General features: G+C 44.8%; 1 protein-coding gene across 7 annotated transcripts in view; it reads left to right on the forward strand.

The window, feature by feature from the left end:
• Positions 1 to 18,819, forward strand: part of LOC142576769 (uncharacterized) — a 96,952-nt gene that overhangs the window by 21,250 nt on the left and 56,883 nt on the right. The window contains exon 3 of one of the 7 annotated variants that reach the window (XR_012826961.1): positions 6,801 to 7,025. The exons of the other annotated variants lie outside the window; for them this stretch is intronic. The gene's annotated coding sequence lies outside the window, so the exon portion shown is untranslated. The remainder of the gene's footprint in view (positions 1 to 6,800; positions 7,026 to 18,819) is intronic. 7 annotated transcript variants of the gene reach the window in all.

The following is an 18,819-nucleotide window of genomic DNA, read 5'->3' on the forward strand; positions in this document are numbered from 1 at the left end:
CATGTCCGCTTGCAAACACGTAACTTCACCCCAAGTTAAATAACGCGAGACATCGAAGCGCAAGAAACTAGTTTTAGAAACAAAGAAGCAACCAGTCTGAGTGTACGAACGAATGAATCCTTGCTGCCGTGCACTCGAAAATACCGGTAAAAATTTTAAATCCAGGCCAGAGGTCACGTGAAAGATCGATGATGCTGAACGCTATTTGCATTTATAATGACGAAGAAACAATAAACTTACTAACAAAGAGTACAATATCTAATTAGCAATGATAATTTTGCCCTGTTTTTTATGTAACAAAAATGCTTCGGTAATTGTAAGAGAAAGTTTGTAACATAAAATTGCGCTTATTACGATGCCTCTACCGGAAAATGTTGGAACTAACGTAAGCATCCCGAAGTGATGCTACTACACTGGCTTTGTTAGCAGCGGCGCGCGGTAGATTTTTTCGCCCTCTGTGGCCGTTTGTTGAACTTGAGAGTGTGCTACCCCTGATGTACTCACGAGAAGAAAAAAAATATCGCGTTCAGCTTGCTCCGCCGGCCGCCATTTCTGTTTTGGTGTCCCGCAGAAAACGCGAGACGAAAAAAATTGTTTTTTTCTTTTTGCGGGAAATTTAACCCGCGTAATGATCGCACCCCTGATTTTGCGTAAATTTTTCTGACAAAAAAAGTGCGATCATTATGCGAGTAAATACGGTATATAAATCCTAGGCCACACAACCATGCAGCTATTTTCCCGCACCTGCTGAGAGAGCAGAAGAGGATACCAAATTCAGCATGGTGCTTCATACGTGTCATGCGCTGTCAGCGTGGTTTATGCCATTCCACTCTCATCTGGTAAGACGTACATTGGCCAGACAGGGCGTTGCGTCAATGAGCAGCTCAGGGAACATGCGCAAAAATAAACAAAAATGTAGATACAGGCGCGCACATATAAGCTCTTGTAACAATTGTGAGGCACGACTTGATGGGACGTCAATTCTTAGCAAAAGCAAAAATGAGCATGTGCGGCTTGCCTTAGAGGTCTACCACATAAAAAGACAAGGCGATGATTGTATCAGTGACACATCTTTGTCCCTGTACCTATCTGAATTTGACTTGCTACGTTTGCATATGTGATAATTTGGCAGGTCTCTGTAATGCAATCTGTGCACCTGGTTGTGTGGCCTAGGGTTTAGATATGCATCGACGACGAAGAAATAAAGAAGTTGTTTGTCAGCGCCAGTGTGTGTCGTATCTTCCTTTTATGGTCCGTCTTAGGTGTTTGCGCTGTAAGTTTGAGTTCAGAACATTTGGCAGTGCTGCCTCGATTTGCACTATAGACCTGATTTTTTATAGCCTCGTAGCGCAAGTGTCAGCTACACTGCTGCTCTCGACACAAGGTGCTGCATTCTGGGAAGGACTCCGGGAGACAGAGAAAATGGCCGCACTGGCGGGTGTGTTTGCGTGTTGTGTTTTTAGACGTGTTCTTGCCGTATCTTCTGAGGAGGTTGTAGAAAGGTTATTTGTACAAGTGGCTTTGTGCCGTCATTGGCTACACCAATTACCAGCGAACAAGGAAGCTGCTCATGCAGGAACCCTGCAATCGACGTTTACGAAGACACGAAAAGTTTGTATTTGTGTGTATTTGAAACCTCAGCAGTCATGGAGGCATTACGGAATCAGGGTGTAGATGAGCCATATGTAAAAATACTGGAAGATATCTATAGCGGCTCCACAGCCACCGTAGTCCTCCATAAAGCAAGCAACAAAATCCCAATAAAGAAAGGCGTCAGGCAGGGAGATACGATATCTCCAATGCTCTTCACAGCGTGTTTACAGGAGGTATTCAGAGACCTGGATTGGGAAGAATTGGGGATAAAAGTTAATGGAGAATACCTTAGTAACTTGCGATTCGCTGATGATATTGCCTTGCTTAGTAACTCAGGGGACCAATTGCAATGCATGCTCACTGACCTGGAGAGGCAAAGCAGAAGAGTGGGCCTAAAAATTAATATGCAGAAAACTAAAGTAATGCTTAACAGTCTCGGGAGAGAACAGCAATTTAGAATAGGCAGCGAGGCACTGGAAGTCGTAAGGGAATACATCTACTTAGGGCAGGTAGTGACGGCGGATCCGGATCATGCGACGGAAATAATCAGAAGAATAAGAATGGGCTGGAGTGCGTTTGGCAGGCATTCCCAAATCATGAACAGCAGGTTGCCGTTATCCCTCAAGAGAAAAGTATATAATAGCTGTGTCTTACCAGTACTCACCTACGGGGCAGAAACCTGGAGGCTTACGAAAAGGGTTCTACTCAAATTGAGGACGACACAACGAGCTATGGAAAGAAGAATGATAGGTGTAACGTTAAGGGATAAGAAAAGAGCAGATTGGGTGAGGGAACAAATGCGAGTTAATGACATCTTAGTTGAAATCAAGAAAAAGAAATGGGCATGGGCAGGACATGTAATGAGGAGGGAAGATAACCGATGGTCATTAAGGGTTACGGACTGGATCCCAAGAGAAGGGAAGCATAGCAGGGGGCGGCAGAAAGTCAGGTGGGCGGATGAGATTAAGAAGTTTGCAGGGACGGCATGGCCACAATTAGTACATGACCGGGGTTGTTGGAGAAGCATGGGAGAGGCCTTTGCCCTGCAGTGGGCGTAACCAGGCTGATGATGATGATGATGATGTACAGGCGCCGACAAAAGTGGTATACTCCACGCAGCGGGAGCCGGTGCAACGGCAAACTGTATCGCAACGCCATCTACAGGCAGCATCTGGGATCGAGAGAGCCAATGGGTGTCCTTTATTATCTGCAGGCATTTCGCTTGACTCGTGTCAGTGTAGATGGCGTTGCGATGCAGTGTGCCACTGCTCCGGCTCCCGCTGTGTGGAGTATACCACTTTTGTCGGCGCCTGTACATTTTCTGGGCACACAAGGTTCCTGCGGCACCTGAGAAATGACTGTGTAGGATAGTGGCTTTCACATGAAAAGTCTTCGTGCCCAGCAAGCTTGCTCAAGTGGTTATTCGTTTTGTTTTGAACTATGCGACAGTGTGCATGTTGCCTTCCCGCGCTGCAGGCTTGTGATAAAAGCATAACAGCGCCGTTTAAGACCTTTCTGGAGTCTTTGTTTTGCATCTGCGCAGTTCACTTTCTGAACAGAAAGCCCACAGAGGTCAACCCGTACCCGAAACTATGTTTTGGATACTAAAGTAAGGTAAACAAAGCTTTCGGATGCGCGTGTCGACTCCGTAACTTACGCAGTGGTTGTTCAGTTACGGCAATTAAACAAGCCTGCATGGAACTTGACGGTTTTTCATGCACATGAATGAGCCACATTTGAGTACTTATGACAGCAAGAAGAGAAAGCAGCATATGGCTAGCTTGCACAGATACAGGGCTGCACACACATCAATGCCTAATTTGATCTTTTTTTTCTTTCTTTTGTGCAATATGTGGGGGTGCTTGAACTGCTAGAATTGTGCGATGCTTACACTCAGCCACATGAGGGGCTTGTTCAGCCAAGCCTAACAGAGCCGGTACTCCCTTCAGCAATATCGTACATGGACAGGCAAATTATTGTGTGTTCATTGTTGATTTCGAAGGAGAAAAAATAAAATGAATAAGTAACTGGCAGCACACATGACATCAAATGTAATGCTTTTATCTTGTGCGCACCGCACTGGCCCACTAATTGTTTATGTTGACGAGGGTGTCCGTTGTAAGTGGGAAATGCTGCTCATACTTGCTTCATGTCGAAGTCTTATGTGAGCGCATAGGAGTTAGAGCTCTCCCTGTGACTGCGTGCAGCTTACATAATGTAGAAAATAACTTTATTGTACTCATATTGATCGGGGTATGTTAAAAATCACATGGTGGTGATGATGACAAAGCAGGGTAAAAATGCTGTGCAATTTGTCAAGGTAGTGCGTGGCACGATTATGATGCTTGTTTTTAAACAAAATTGCTGGCTTTCCCGTAACCAAAAGTAGGTGTAAGCATGAAATGGCTACCAGCAAAGCCTATTGTTTGGAGATGATACTAGCCTCAATCTTAAAATGGGTGTAGTGCATGTTCGCAACGGCACACCTCACCACATCACACCGCACCATGCCATACTGTGTACTGGTTCATGTGGACAGAATAGTTTCCTGTCACAGACAGTACCTCATTGCAAGTCTTGTCTCGGTTAAACAGCCATCCGCGGTGTGTAGGGTGCTGCCAGCTTGGATGTTGGTGGACGCTGCTGGCATGCTGGATGCGCCAGGGACCTCATGGACTGCTGGCATTGAAAAGAGAACAGGCAACTCTGTCTCAGTGCTAAAAGATGACAATCAAATGTATAGTGCCCTGTATCTATGTTTTGAACATCACTATAGGAAATGACAAATGAAAACTTCAGCGTACTAGAAGTTACAGCTTGAGTGATATTGTAAACAAACATTTGGAAGAACACGGAAGCAGTATTTTTTGTAACTTGTTTGGGAGGTCGCTAGCATGTGTAGTGCAGTCTTGACTGGTTGCTTGTATGATCTCGTTTTGTTTTCACAACTTGCCCGGATGTTCTCATCTGAGTGCCCATATAACAGCTCTGGCTTTTGGCTTAAGAGCACTTGAAAGTTGCCAACAATGGGAGCTAAAAGCATTTCGTGCTTAATACAAGGTATAGCATACTACATGTCCTCTAGTATCTTTAATACAAATCTTGAAGCCCTAAAAAACATCTATGGTTAGGCAGATCTTGAAGAAAAAAGCTTCGCCAAGTGCAGGACGTTGTAACTGCAGTGAAGCAGACATATTTTTGCACCGTCCTGAGAGATTTATATCATTGAGATTCTACTGTGTTCGTTGTTTGCAATACGTCTGGTAGTGGCCCATTGTGCAAGACTGTAGCCAGGAGCCAGCAGAGATGACAATGGAGCGACCACAATGGCAATGCGGTGACTCTCTGATGACAACACACTGACAGACGATGATGGAATGTAGGGATGGTCAATGAATTTTTTATTCAATTAATGCTTTATCATTCATCATTTTTGCCTTTCATTGATTAATTGCTTCGATGCCAGGTTTTGATTGAATAATTGATCTATCGAAATTTTTGCCGGGCACGTTAAAAACATTGAAACACAGTTATCTGCTTTTGTAGGAACCTATTTTAATGTTTGCCATATGCATACGGCAGACATTGTGAGCTCCTAAATGGGAGCTTACCATTATCATCGAAAAGGAAAGTATACAATCAGTGCATTTTACCAGTGCTGACATACAGCGCAGAGACTTGGAGGCTGACAAAAAAGCTTGAGAACAAGTTAAGGACCGTGCAAAGAGCGATGGAACGAAAAATGCTAGAGGCATAACTTTAAGAGACAGAAAGAGAGCAGTTTGGATCAGAGAGCAAACGGACATAGACAATATTCTAATACATTAAGAAAAAAAAATGGCACTGTGCAGGTCATGTAATGCGCAGACTAGATAACCGTTGGACTATTAGGGTAACAGAATGGGTTATTAGGGTAACAGAATGGGTACCAAGAGAAGGGAAGCGCAGTAGAGGACGGCAGAAGACTAGATGGAGTGACGAAATTAGGAAATTTGCTGGTGCTATTTGGAGTCGGTTGACGCAGGACAGGGGTAATTGGAGATCGCAGGGAAAAGCCTTTGTCCTGCAGTGGGCATGAATAGGCTGATGATGACGATGATGATGATTTTAATGTTTGAGAGGCGGAACCAAATTAGAAATACACGTGTATTAGCCCTGAGACCTGTGTGTGGTGTCCCCTTGCGTGTGATGTCAGACGGGGGACTCTGCGGCTGCGCCGAGCGTGCACTCGCTACGTAAAGGCAACTTAACGCTGTCGGCCTCTTTTTGAGTCTTTGAAATGTGACTCTGCAGGTTTGCAGAACAGTATATACGGAATGTTACAGGATACTATTTTCTGTTAAATCAAGCGAGTTGCCGTCATCACGCGTAGTGTTGATTGCCCGTGGGGTCGTTTGCTATAGTCAATTTGTGCACATGCGTATGCGGTGTGGGTTTCTCATCATTGCTCTTCCGTTTCACAGCACACTCACAACGCCCCTTTTCAAGGCCCCCCCTTTTTTTTTTCAAGGCCCCTTTTCACAAGGCCCCTTTTCGACGATGAACTGCAGCATTTACCCTTAAGCTACTGCATCTGCACTGTAATACTGTGTTTGTCTGTCCAGTGCATGTGCATGTTCGGTCGTCCTCTCCGTTTTGGTCGCACATTCCTGTGTTGTGCCTAGTGCGTTAAGCATATCACGAAAAACGTTTGTTGCCATTTTCGGGAAATGAGGTGGTCGCTGCGGTGTGTTAATGGATGCACTGCTTTAGTAGCATTGACCCAATAATGTGGTCTGGAATGTCTGATAGAAGAGCATACAAAATTATTGGGCAAAACAAAGTTACGTAGTCTTGTGTTGCTGTGCTGAGCTTCGCAAGCGATGAGATATAGCGTTTAAAAACAGGTGAGAAACTTTGCTTAGATCACTGTTTTCTATACACTTGGTTCTGTAAGCACGTCATATGTGTTTTAAACTAAAACTAGAGAGTTTTAGTAATCAAGGAATGAGACATTCAGGCTGGCTGGTAGTTAACTGAATAAGTAGCTGGAGCACTGAACACTCTAGGAAGAAAAATAAAGGAGGGGGTTTGAGCAGGGGGTGGGAGAGTGGACTTACCAAGGCACAATAAGATGACCACAGGTGTTCCTGCATTTTCCTCATTTTATATAGAGGAAGAAACTTTAATAAAGAATGATCCGGCAGTTTTTGTTGTGGTGGCCTCAGGTGCCGGCTCGAAGTCCTTGGACTCGGGCGGCATCTTCAGCTTGCCGGACAGCCCAGAGCTGGTCTGCCATCTCTGAACTTTTGAGAGCTGCCTCCCAGCGGCGGCGACGCCGATGGAGAAGGTCCCCGGCGGCTCCCGCAGCCGAGGCTGCGTCGGGAAGAAGCGAGCTCGAGGCTTCCTGTACTCTGGCAATGGCCACAATTATGGACGCGTCGCGAACAGAGGTGGTTTCAGTGCTGTTGTTGCCGGCTCTTTTTATAACAATATTTTTATTTTTATGCTGATGAAGTCAAGTCTTCCGAGTGGTCTCCGGTAGTCGTAGTCTGAAAGTGCGTTGAAGAGAAATAGTTCTATGCTATCCTAAACAAACAATATTTTTGCATCAGAAATTGGTAATGAGATTTACTTGCAAGAAAATAGTGTAACACATGCTTGATGATTGTGAAACAGTAGAGCAAGGTGCAACTAATGTTCGAGATAAACCTTTTTCTCACTTATAAAGATTAGATTTTTCTGGAGGGATAAAGCTTTATGTACGCAACACCAGGTGACTAGAATTGTGAGCGAAGTTTGAAATTGTGCTCAACTACAATGCCACTTAGCTGACACAAAATTTTGAGGATCTTAAAATTGGCATAGAGTCTCCAGGGTGTCTACCAACCGCCAAAACCGGGAATTCTCAGGGATTTTGAGTAGTCTGGAAAAACTCAAAGAAAACTCAGGGAATTTATGCCTCTATCAGGGAAAATCAGCTCTAATTTTATTGAAAGGGGCGAAAGTCATAGTAATGCTGGCTCGAGTAACAGACAGGAATCGTAATGAATCGTCTTTGATGCCCTGTCATCGGCTGGAGGAGTTGCCACTGTACAGTCAACGACCGACTTTCCGGATTCCCGATAATTTGGACGGCTTCGCGGCACCACCACGTACCCGATAGAGTCAAGTATTAGAACGTCTGAAATTTCTAACGCAAGAACTCTTCATTGTCCGATTTTCCGGACGTTTTGCCATGACCGCAGGTCCAAAGCGGCATTAATCAAAGCCACCACCGCTACCATTTTGATTACCTCGACGCGTCGAACCGGCGCTCTTGCATGCAGATCCACTGTCAGCCATAGCCACCACTGCGGCAACGCTAGGCCGAGCTGCTTCGACATTTGCTATGAAGCTTCTTGCCGTTGGGTGCCGTGTTTTTTATTGAAAGGATTCGCCGCTGTCAGCAATGGCATGGACTCCGCCTTTGTGGTCCTCACGATTGGCTTAGAAGCTTGGAAAGCATGTCATCATCCTCATCATCAGCCTGTTTCATGTGTACTGCAGGACGAAGGCCTTTCCCTGCTATCTCCAATTGCCCCTCTCCTGTGCTGACCGATTCCAACAAGCGTGTGCCAATTTCCTAATTTCATTGCTCCACCTAGTCTTGTGTCATCCTCGATTGCGTTTCCTTTCTCTTGGTACCCATTCTGTAACCCTAATGGTCCAACGGTTATCTAACCGGGGCGTTACATGACCTACCCAGCTCCATTTTTTCCTCTTGATGTCAATTAGGATATCGTCTATACCCGTCTGCTCGCTGATCCAAGCCGCTCTCTTTCTGTCTCTTAATGTTATGCCTAGCAACCTTCGTTCCATCGCTCTTTGCGCGGTCCTTAACTTGTTCTCAAGCTTCTTTGTCAGTCTCCAAGTTTCTGCCCCATATATCAGCACTGGTAAAATGCACTTATTATACACTTTCCTTTTCAATGATAATGGTAAGCTTCCAGTCAGGAGCTGGCAATGTCTACCGTACGAGATCCAACCCATTTTTATTCTTCTGTGAATTTCCTTCTCATGATCAGGGTTCCCTGTGATTAATTGACCTAGACAAACGTACTCCTTCACAGACTCTAGAGGCCGACTGGTGATCTTGAACTCTTATTCCTTTGCCTGGCTATTTATCATTATCTTTGTCTGGATCATTATCTGGATATTAATCTTCAACCACACTCTTACACTCTCTCTGTTAAGGTCGTCAATCATTTGTTGTAACTCGTCTGCATTGTTGCTGAATGCAACTATGTCATCAGCAAACCCAAGGTTGCTGAGATATTCGCCGTCAATATTTACTCCTAAGCCTTCCCAGTTTAATAGCTTGAATACTTCTAAGCATGCACTGAATAGCATGGGAGAGATTGTGTCTCCCTGTCTAACCCCTTTCTTTATAGGTATCTTCCTGCTTTTCCTGTGTAGAATTAAGGTAGCTGTAGAACCTCTGTAGATATTTTCCAAGGTATTTACGTAAGCGTTCTGTACTCCTTGATTATGTAATGCCTCTATGACTGCTGGTATCTCTACTGAATCAAATGCCTTTTCGTAATGTATGAAAGCCATGTCGAGATGCTTATTGTACTCTGTGGATTTCTCGATAACCTGATTGATGACATGGATGTGATCCATTGTAGAGTATCCCTCCTGAAGCCAGCCTGTTTCCTTGGTTGACTAAAGTCCAGTGTTGCCCTTATTCTGTAGGAGGTTATTTTGGTTGTAATGAAAAAGAAGAGCACAAGGACAAGGCCAGCCACATAGTCTGTTCCAAGGAGGTTAAAGAAAAAAGTTTTTCTGTAACCTCCTTGGTCTGTTCCATGCCTGCAGTGCAACCAGTAAGCCAGCCGGATCGCCAGTGCTTAGCACGAGTGTGAGCCGTTCGGGCAACCAGCTGTGTCTGCTCTGCGTCACCTGCCTTCTCGGTTACAAACAGACGCTTCCATCTGAACTGTTCAATACACCTCATTACATGGTAAATATCTTATATAATAGTGGGAGTAAGCTAATGGGCCTATAATTTTTCAATTCTTTAACATCTCCCTTTTTGTGTGGATTAGTATACGTTTGCATTCTTCGAGTTTTGGGACCCTTGCAGTCGATAGACACTTCGTATAAAGAGCCGCCAGTTTTCCAAGCATTATGTAACATACATGTTTGATTAAATCGACTGTTATTCCATCTTCTCCTGCTGCTCTTCCCTGTTTCATGTCTTTCAGGGTCCTTCTGACCTCATCGCTAGTTATAGGAGTAATTTCTGCATCCTGTTCATTACTGCTTGTAATTGGGGTATCCTGGCTCCTCTGGGTACTGTGCAGGTCAGTATAGAATTCTTCCGCTGCTTTTACTATATCTTTGAGACTGCTGATGATATTACCTTGCTTATCTTTTAGTGCATACATATTGGTTTGTCCTATGCCAAGTTTCTTTCTCACTGATTTCAGGCTGTGTCCATTTTTACGGTTTCTTCAGTTTTTCTCACATTATAGTTTCGAATATCACTTATTTTCGCCTTGTTGATCAGTTTCGACATTCCGCGAATTCTGTCTTATCGCTTGAGTTGGATACTTTCATTTATTGTCGTTTCTTTATTAGGCCCTTTGTTACTTGGGAGAGCTTGCCTACTGGTTGCCTTGGTGCATGGCGTCCCACTTCAACTGCGGCCTCTGAAGCCAACCTAGTTACAGTTTAATTCATTAGGTCTATGCCATCATCATCTAAGGCTACATATTTGTATGAGGCATTGCATAATGCCAGTTCCCAAAAGTCAGCTTCGCCTCCATACAGAAGTGTTACTTGAAGTATGCTCAAAAGTATTGCAGTGAAGCATAACAAGGAAGGGGCTATGCCATGAGACACAGTATGTATTCCTAATTATACACGCGTGCACCTTGTATTTCCTGTCACAGTACGAGCACCGATATGCCTAATACGTGTACCGACAGGCCTTCAGAGCGTTTTCGAGTGTGCCTGTGGTGGTTTGAGCCCTTAAGGGCAGTAAATGAGATGCATTTATTTTTTCCAACTGGCCGATCTTTCGGACATTTTCGCGGCCTCTAGGGAGTTTGAAAAATTGGACGTGGACTGTGCAACTGACCAAGAAGATCCTTCAAATGGTCCGTGGGGCGAACGAGTGGCGGAAGGAGGACAAGAACAGAAAGAACCTACGCATTGAGGAATGAACGGGAAAGGAAGCATGCTGCCGCTGTTTTGAAGGAGCTTGAGCTCAAAAAACAGAGTGTTGGCTGATGCTGAGATGCAGGTGTCCCTCATCCAAACCAAAATGAACTCTTTAAAGCAGTGAAGCACAACACTGAGGCTTCATGTGCGGGCTGAGAGTATGTCAGGACAGTTGAAGTTGACTTACAAACTCTTGAGAGAGAATCTCAATTGTGACAAAGTTCGGGCCTCATACCACTGAGCTTGCTATCTGTTGATAGAAATAGCCCATATTCAAAAGTATTTGCTTCTGTATGCATCTCCATTTAATTCATATTTGAGAATGTCTGACTCAATTTGCAATTTTTTTTGAAGACATTTTGTTTGTTGTGCATTTTACTAACCCCTCCCTTCTATTCTCTTCTTGAATAACATAAACAATACTCCTTAGTATTCAAATTGGATTACGTAATTTAAAAAAAAAAATTTTCTTATGCTTACTAGAGAGTGACAGCTTCGGGCGATATGGTTTCAGCCCGTCTTGACATAAAACATAGTGCTGCATCACTCAGGGAATTTTGCCAAGGCACTCAGGGAAAACCTGGAAAACTCGGGGAATTTGGAAATGTCAACTTGGTAGACGCCCTGGGTGACGTCCAGGAGCTGCGGCAGCGGAGAGTGACGTGACCAATGCGGAGGCAACGGAAGCAAATGGGCTTGTCGTCCGGAGTTCTCCACTCAGTATGGTTGCGGTATCTGGGAGGGGAATACAGATTGTTGTGAGGCATAGCTGTCGGCACCGGTCGGACGTCAGGTTGGGAGATGGCGCAGGCAGCAGGAAAACTGAGGTTGGCAAATTCTTGCTGCACAACTGCCTGAATGAGAGAAATTGCTGGGGCTGGTTGGTCAATGGTGAGGTCAAGTGTGCGTGGATGGAACAATGCAGGACTTGTACCCTCGAGCTCACGGCGAACAATACGTGTGACGTGCTCATTTAAGGGCGGTGAAGTGGTAAGGTCGACACAAGACGACGTTGCAGCCGTGTTAGGGAGCCGGGAGGACTGTGCAATGATGTAGTGGCTTTTGGCGAGCTCAAAGTGGCGGCATTCCTTGACAATGACGTCGATGGTGGACACATTGTTGAAGACCAACAAGTCCGTGATCACTTTGAGTATGTGGCCGACTTTGTCAACCTCGGCCATTTTGTCGACTTTCCGGCAAAGAGCGAGCACGTCTTGTATGCACGAAACGTACGATTCAGTAGAAGACTGAACTCGGGTAGCAAGCTCTTTTCCAGCAGCCAGCTGCCTACCGGTAGGATTTCGAAAGAGGTCACTGAGCTTCTCCTTGAAAGCATCCCAGCTAGAGATCTCGTCCTCGTATGTCCGGAACCAGACACAAGGAATTCCGTCCAAGTAGAATAGGACATTCGCTAGCGTAATGGTAGGGTCCCAGCAGTTGTTTTGGCTGACACGCTCACACAGGTTGAGCCAGTCCTCAATGTTGACGTTATCTTGGCCAGAGAATATGCCAGTATCGCTGGGGTTGGTAACCGTAACGTACATTGTTGGCGGGGTTGCAGGAGTAGAAGCAGATGAGGTGTCGTCAGTAAGAGCCATGGTGGAAAGCAGGACGGTGTAGCCGCTGTGAAGCTATGTGACGAGGACGGGGGAACGGCACCCTCCACCAAAATGTTACGCGAACGAAGGATTAAGAGCTGGAGGCTATATACAAAGTATATTTACGAAGGATAATGCAGCGCTGGTCAGTTCAACCGACAGCTCAAGAGCCAGAGAGCATTCGTTGGGGCGGCCGCATGCATCGTCCACAAGAAACACGCAATATGCAAGTATCAGTATGATAGCTTAAATGACTGGAAGAGAAGAGTTCAGTGCAGTAATATGCAAGGAAAGCAGTGCGTGATATTTCTTGTGAACTGGGCACTTCAGCAGAAGGTGATTGCAAAAGGAAATTAAACCAGGAAGATTCTAGGTAATGTCGAACTACTCCTAGCAGAGTAAATGAAGGCAAAATTATTTTTCATCTTGAGACTGGTCAAGCTCCTTTGCAGGAGGGACAGGAGCTGTCAGGGACTTGGAAACTACAAGGCACTTTGAGAAATAGAGACCAAATTAATGTTTACAACAACTTGATAAAGGTATCAGCAGTGTTTGCCCGTATTATATGCAGCTCTTGAGAACTTATCAAGGTGCATATGTAAATAAATCTGTTTGCTTCTAGCTCTAAATTGCATTTTCTTTATAAAGTTTAAATACAACTGACAAGGTGTAGGACCCTAGATTGTCTTTATACCTCATGTAATGATCTAAAAGTATATGCTACAAAAACCAATATGTCTGCTACTTATTTCCATGTTTCCACATTTCCATGTTCCATCATTGATGTTTTTATGCATTGGCGTAACAGGCACCATTGTTGCACATTATGCCCGGTCTCCTGAACGAAACAAGCGCAGCCGAGTGAAAAAGAAACCTACCGTAGATAACTGCACAATCCGTCTGTTTGTCATCAGAACAAACTCAACAAAAAATGCCGATCATGTAGATGACTTCAGTGAACCAGCTGGGTACAAGGTTTGGGCTGCTGCTACTCCAATATCCATGCCGGCAAAAAACATGGGCAGGTGCGCGTGTCTCCTCTTCAGCCCGGCCATTGCTGCGCATGTCTGTAAGCGTGCGTGAGCGCACATGTAGCTGCAAGCCCTGTCTTTAACTCTTTCTGTACCGTACCTATAGGGCATTGTTAGCCCGCTAACTGTGGTTTGAAATGCCAGTTTCAAGACTTTCTGCGCTGCTCACGAAGACACTGCGCTATCGGATGTGAAGGAGAACTAGCAAAAAAAAAAAAAAAAAATTGTGTGTTCTTTTTTTTTTTTACTTGTGAACAAGGCTCCCGTGTGGGAGCAGAAACGTCTTCTTTTCTTTTAAATCTTTATTTGGTCGGCAAAGTGCCCCGGGTTTTTGTTAACCTTTTAACCATGTTTCATCCTGACCAGACGGGCTTCCGTCAAACACTGAACTTCAGTCCTAAGAAACTTGAAGTTCTTTGACGTCTTTTGGCACAGGGGCATGCAGAATGGCAGCCACCTTGTCGACGTTCGGGGAAAGGCCTTCCTTGCTAATAATATACTCCACTTGTGGCACGAAAAAATGACATTTTTCGAGTTTCACTTTGAGGCCAGATTCTTGAAGCTTGCGCAGCACAGCATGAAGGTTGTTGAAATGCTCAGCATCATTAGCACCTGTGACAAGAATGTCATCGAAATAGACGGCCACATGTGGTTGTCCACCTCACGTTGAAATATAGCAGAAGCTGACGACACTACAAAAGGCAAGCGGGTGTACTGAAACAACCCCATTTGTGTCGAAATTGTGACATACTCTCTGGAGGCCTCATCAAGAACTACTTGCTGATACGCATCACACAAACCCGATTTGGTGAATTTCTCACACCCTGCAAGGACAGTACACAGGTCCTCAATCCTTGGAAACGGATATTTGTCCACTGTCGCTACTGGGTTGATGGTGACACTAATATCTCCACAGATTCTGATGTGCCGATCCCTTTTTACCACAGGAACAATAGGTGCAGCCCACCTTGATGTTTTCACTGGAACAAGGATGGCATCTCTTCTTAATCGTTGTATTTCTTGTGTGACTCCATCTGTCAAGGCATTTGTCAGAAGGCGTAGCTTGAAGAACCGGGGTGGGGCATCTGAAGGAACATGAAGCTTTAGCACCTTTGAGCGTACCAAGAACTTCTTCGAATACCTCTGTGAAGTCTTGGACTAGGTGTTTGATGTCAGAAAGTGCATGTATATTTACTTCAACATTAGAGAGGCCCAGCTCGCGCATCCAGTTGCATCCTAGCAGAGTAGGTGAACTGTCCCCTGTCAGAAAAATGGGTAGATCCGCCTCCTTGCCATGAAACTTCACAAGGATATCAGCCTTGCCTTCAACTTTTTTCAGTTCCCCTGAATAGCTTCGCAGAAACACTTGCGACGGCTTCACATTAACCTAAGGCACAAGCTGTAGAAGTCGCAACTTGTCAATGATGGAGATGCTTGCCGCAAATGTCAACAATGACTGTGAAAGGCAGAGGCGGTTTGGCGTGGTTAATTTGCCATTTCGTAGACTTCTGAAGGCTGTAGCGGCATCTTCATCTTTTACAGTGTGCACGCAAAGGTGGTTGCTTGAAGACTGCGAACTTCGTGCAGTGGACGAACGCTGCTTGTGAGGACTGCTGCTTCGGGCTTGGCTGTCCTTTCGTTTCGTGTTGTGCACTTTTGCCAGATGACCCCGTTTGTGGCAGTAACTGCAGATGGAAAGCGATAGCAGGTGACGGCCACAGGGCCTGATGAGACGCGGTGGGTTGAAAAGGTGCCGTTAGGGTTAGCTTGTGCAATCTCCCCAGCATCCTTTTTTGCTGCTTCCATTGCTAGAGCTGTCTGCATGGCATCCTGGAAAGTGAGGTCCGCTTTTTCCAGCAATCTTGTTTGAATGTCTGCATTGTTCACACCACACACAATACAGTCGTGTATCATGTTTTCTAGTTCAGCACCGAAGTTTGCTTATAGAGGCTTTTCAGCACTGCAATGAACCCACTGATAGATTCGCCTTCCGTGCGAACTCGGAAGTTGAAATGGAAACGCTGCACTACTGCGGAGGGCTTCCGGTGATAGTAGTTTCCAAGAAGTAAAAGAATCGGTTCAAGGGTTTTGTCACTTAGTTTGTTGGGTTTTACCAAATTGCAAAGTTACGCATATGTCGTCTGCCCGCAACAACTGATAAATACGGACGTTTGCTTGTCTTCAACGATATCGTTTGCTGCAAAAAATGCTTGAAGTCAGTCCACATAGCAGGGCCAGTTGTTTCCTCCTCCCTCGAATGACTCGAGACTGCCGAAATTTGGCGTGTTGAATGGGTGGATGAGCCGTGTGGGAACGCAGGCTCACTTGAAACTTTTCACCTCATCGCCAGTTGATACGATTGCGTATGGCTCAGTGAATGTGAACCAAGTTAGCCCGCGAAGCGCAGCCACCGAAGAAACTGGCCAAGCACGCCTAATACAGTGACGAACTCGCATGTTTTTATTTTCTCGAACACGACTACCGCGGCCACTTATATCTTGTCTGCTAGGCATGGCTCAGCAGCAACACTAAAGGCAGCGCTGCTTGGGGGCGCTGCATTTCAGCAACATTGTGTCAAATATTTGCTTACTAAGTAAACTAATAAGCATAGTGTGTCAGAAGGGTTTGGGCGTGAGCTAGTTGGTACGGATAATTCATTTGAACCCTTTCCTTACCATAGGGAGAATTGGTGTTTCTTGTAGTTTATGCCTGCTTTTTTTTTTTAACTAACTACAGCACTCAATATTTTGTGTAATACATAAACAAAAAGCACAATGAGTGCACTTTTCACGCATAAATGTTTTATTAATGAGATGTATGTCATAAAAAAGATATAAATTGCCACAATCAAGATTGTGGGATAAAATTGAACAAAGTTTGTGAAGACGCGCTTGTATCTAGTAAGAAAATTATGTAACAAAAATTATGAGATATGCAAAAGGCATTGCAGTCTGATGGGCACTATGTTAAAAAAAAAATAATTTTTCATTTAAAAGGTATCCCACTACAAAAATTTAAGTGCAAGCAGTACAGTTTGGCATGCCAGGCTGCAGCCGTCAATGTTTCGGGCTGGCTTGCGTTGTCGTTGCTCTGAAATTCTAATGAAAGGGCAGCACCCTCAGATTTGCTGCTGCCCGATCCGTCAATAAAATCAGCCGCAGATGCAGTGGAATCATGCAATCTGCAATCTTTCGAAGCATGCGCGCTGCTCACGGATGTAGCCATTTTTGCTTTCTACTTTGATGATTGCAAAACTTCGGAATGCATTTAACAATTAGCGCCTGGTGGCAAAAAAATGAACTGCTTAGAAAACAAAAATATAGTTCTTCTCCTTCACGTTGTATGGTACAGAATGTTCTTGAGCAGTGCAGAAGGTTTTGAAAGCGGCGTCTCAAACCATCGTTAGTGGGCTAACGATGCCCAATCGGTGCGGTACATAAAAAGTTAAACAGTATCAACAAAAGAAAAGAACATGGACAAGAAAGAAAACAGGACCAGCGCTGACTATCAACATGTTTATTGAAGCCTGTGCAAATTTGCAATGGGCTGAAAGAGAGAAAGTAAGAAAGGGAAAGCGAGTCATCATCATTCAACTCTTGCTGCACATGCGTCACAAATGAAAAAAACTATACAAATGTAAAATACAGAATATAGACAGTCCAAACTGATTAACTTCTGAGGAACTGAAGTTCCTTATTGCAAAGGCCTATAGAAGGCGCTTATGCAAGTGGCTCCTGACTGACACATTGAAAAGGCCTCGAAGATTTCCCTGGCCATCTGATCACTGTACCTTCTCAACATACATGTGTCTGCTAGGCAGGGTAAACAGCTGCACTTTGCACAATGAACAGCCAGATTACTACCAGTCTTAATCTTGACACTGCACACGTGCTCATGCAAACATTCATTAAGACAGCATCCTGTTCGCCCTATATAAGTGCAGCCGCAAGAGGTGGGAATGGCGTCAACCACATTGGTTTAGCAATCTACAGGCTTGGCAGCATGTTGCTTACTACACAGTCCAGGCGTCTTTTGAAGTTAATTTTGAAGTTAAGTTAAACTTAAAAGTTAATCAGCTTGGAATGTGTCCATGTTGTGTATTTTACATTTTTATAGTTCCTCATTTGTGATGCAAGTGCAGCATTAGTTGAATGACAAGAACTCACCTTTTTTTCGTACTTTCTCTCTTTCAACCCATTGCGAATACAGTCGAACCTGACTATATCAAACCCGTTTACATCAAATTATTCTATATATCGAACAATTTCTCGTCACGGTATAGCTACAATGAGTATATATAGCAAAAATTATGCTTACATTGAACAAATATAGCAGTGACTCCTGATATATCGACCGTCAAGCAGTGGAAAAGTGCCCCCAGAAGTTGTCTTTCCCTTGTGGTAACGGGGAAACCCGGCAGCGCTGCTCCATCCAACTGCTCTCCCTACCATGACCGCGCTGCCTCGGGCTGCTCGGGCGAGCCGTCGACACCCCCCTGCAAAATATGATCCTGGCCCGCCCGCAGTGCTTGCTAAAAAAGCCAATCAGAGGCTCTTGTGCTCTCGTGCAAGATGGCAAAAGTGCGAGTTGTCTTGCTGCTTTTCAGGTTCATTGTGTTTGCGCCTTGTGGGCCTTCTCCTGCAGTGTTGCCGTGATGGAGCGGCAGAATTCACCTTTCGTCGTGAAGCTCGAAATCATAAATCGGGTTGAATGCGATGAGAAGTCGGATGTCCCTGCAGTGTTTAAGATTCCGAGGAGCACTCTCAGCACGATTAGGGCTAAAGCGGCCAGACTCACGACCCGATGCCCATAGCACCCGACGTGTACGTACGGCCATGTACGAGTGGTTCTTCATACGTGCCGGTTTCCGCATGTTTGGTGATGACTGTAAATTCTGATGAATGCGACGAAGCCGTTGCCGCTGTTGCCGAAGTTTGTAGCGAGCTGTCAGAATTTCCGGGACGAATAAATGGTGGACGAGTTTGTGAGTGCAGATGATGGTGTCATGACCAGGTCATGCTGACTGTTTGTCTGTTTCTCGTACTAGAATTGTAAAAGTTGAGAGTGCAGCTATAAAGAATATGTACAGTGTGCACATGGCTAGTTATTCATTTTCACATTGATGAGTTACAGCTCCGTAGTGAACTGCACATCACTCACCTAAAGCAGCGCAAGCGACAGCTCTAACATTTCTTGAGCAAAAGGTGTTATGACGGTTGAAGATTGCTGTGAGAAGATGGCCCGATCATGTGGCCACATGCTCTAGCACTTGCAATACCACTTTGGCCATGCTAGATGATTGTGCGTGTGTGCTACACCAGGACAAAAATATTGCAACGTGCCGCAGATGAGCAATTTTCTTTGATGAAATAACAATAGCTTTAGTATCCATGTTGCTCTTTGGCGTT

The sequence above is a fragment of the Dermacentor variabilis genome, chromosome 3 (assembly GCF_050947875.1).
Source record: "Dermacentor variabilis isolate Ectoservices chromosome 3, ASM5094787v1, whole genome shotgun sequence".
Taxonomy (NCBI): Eukaryota; Metazoa; Arthropoda; class Arachnida; order Ixodida; family Ixodidae; genus Dermacentor; species Dermacentor variabilis.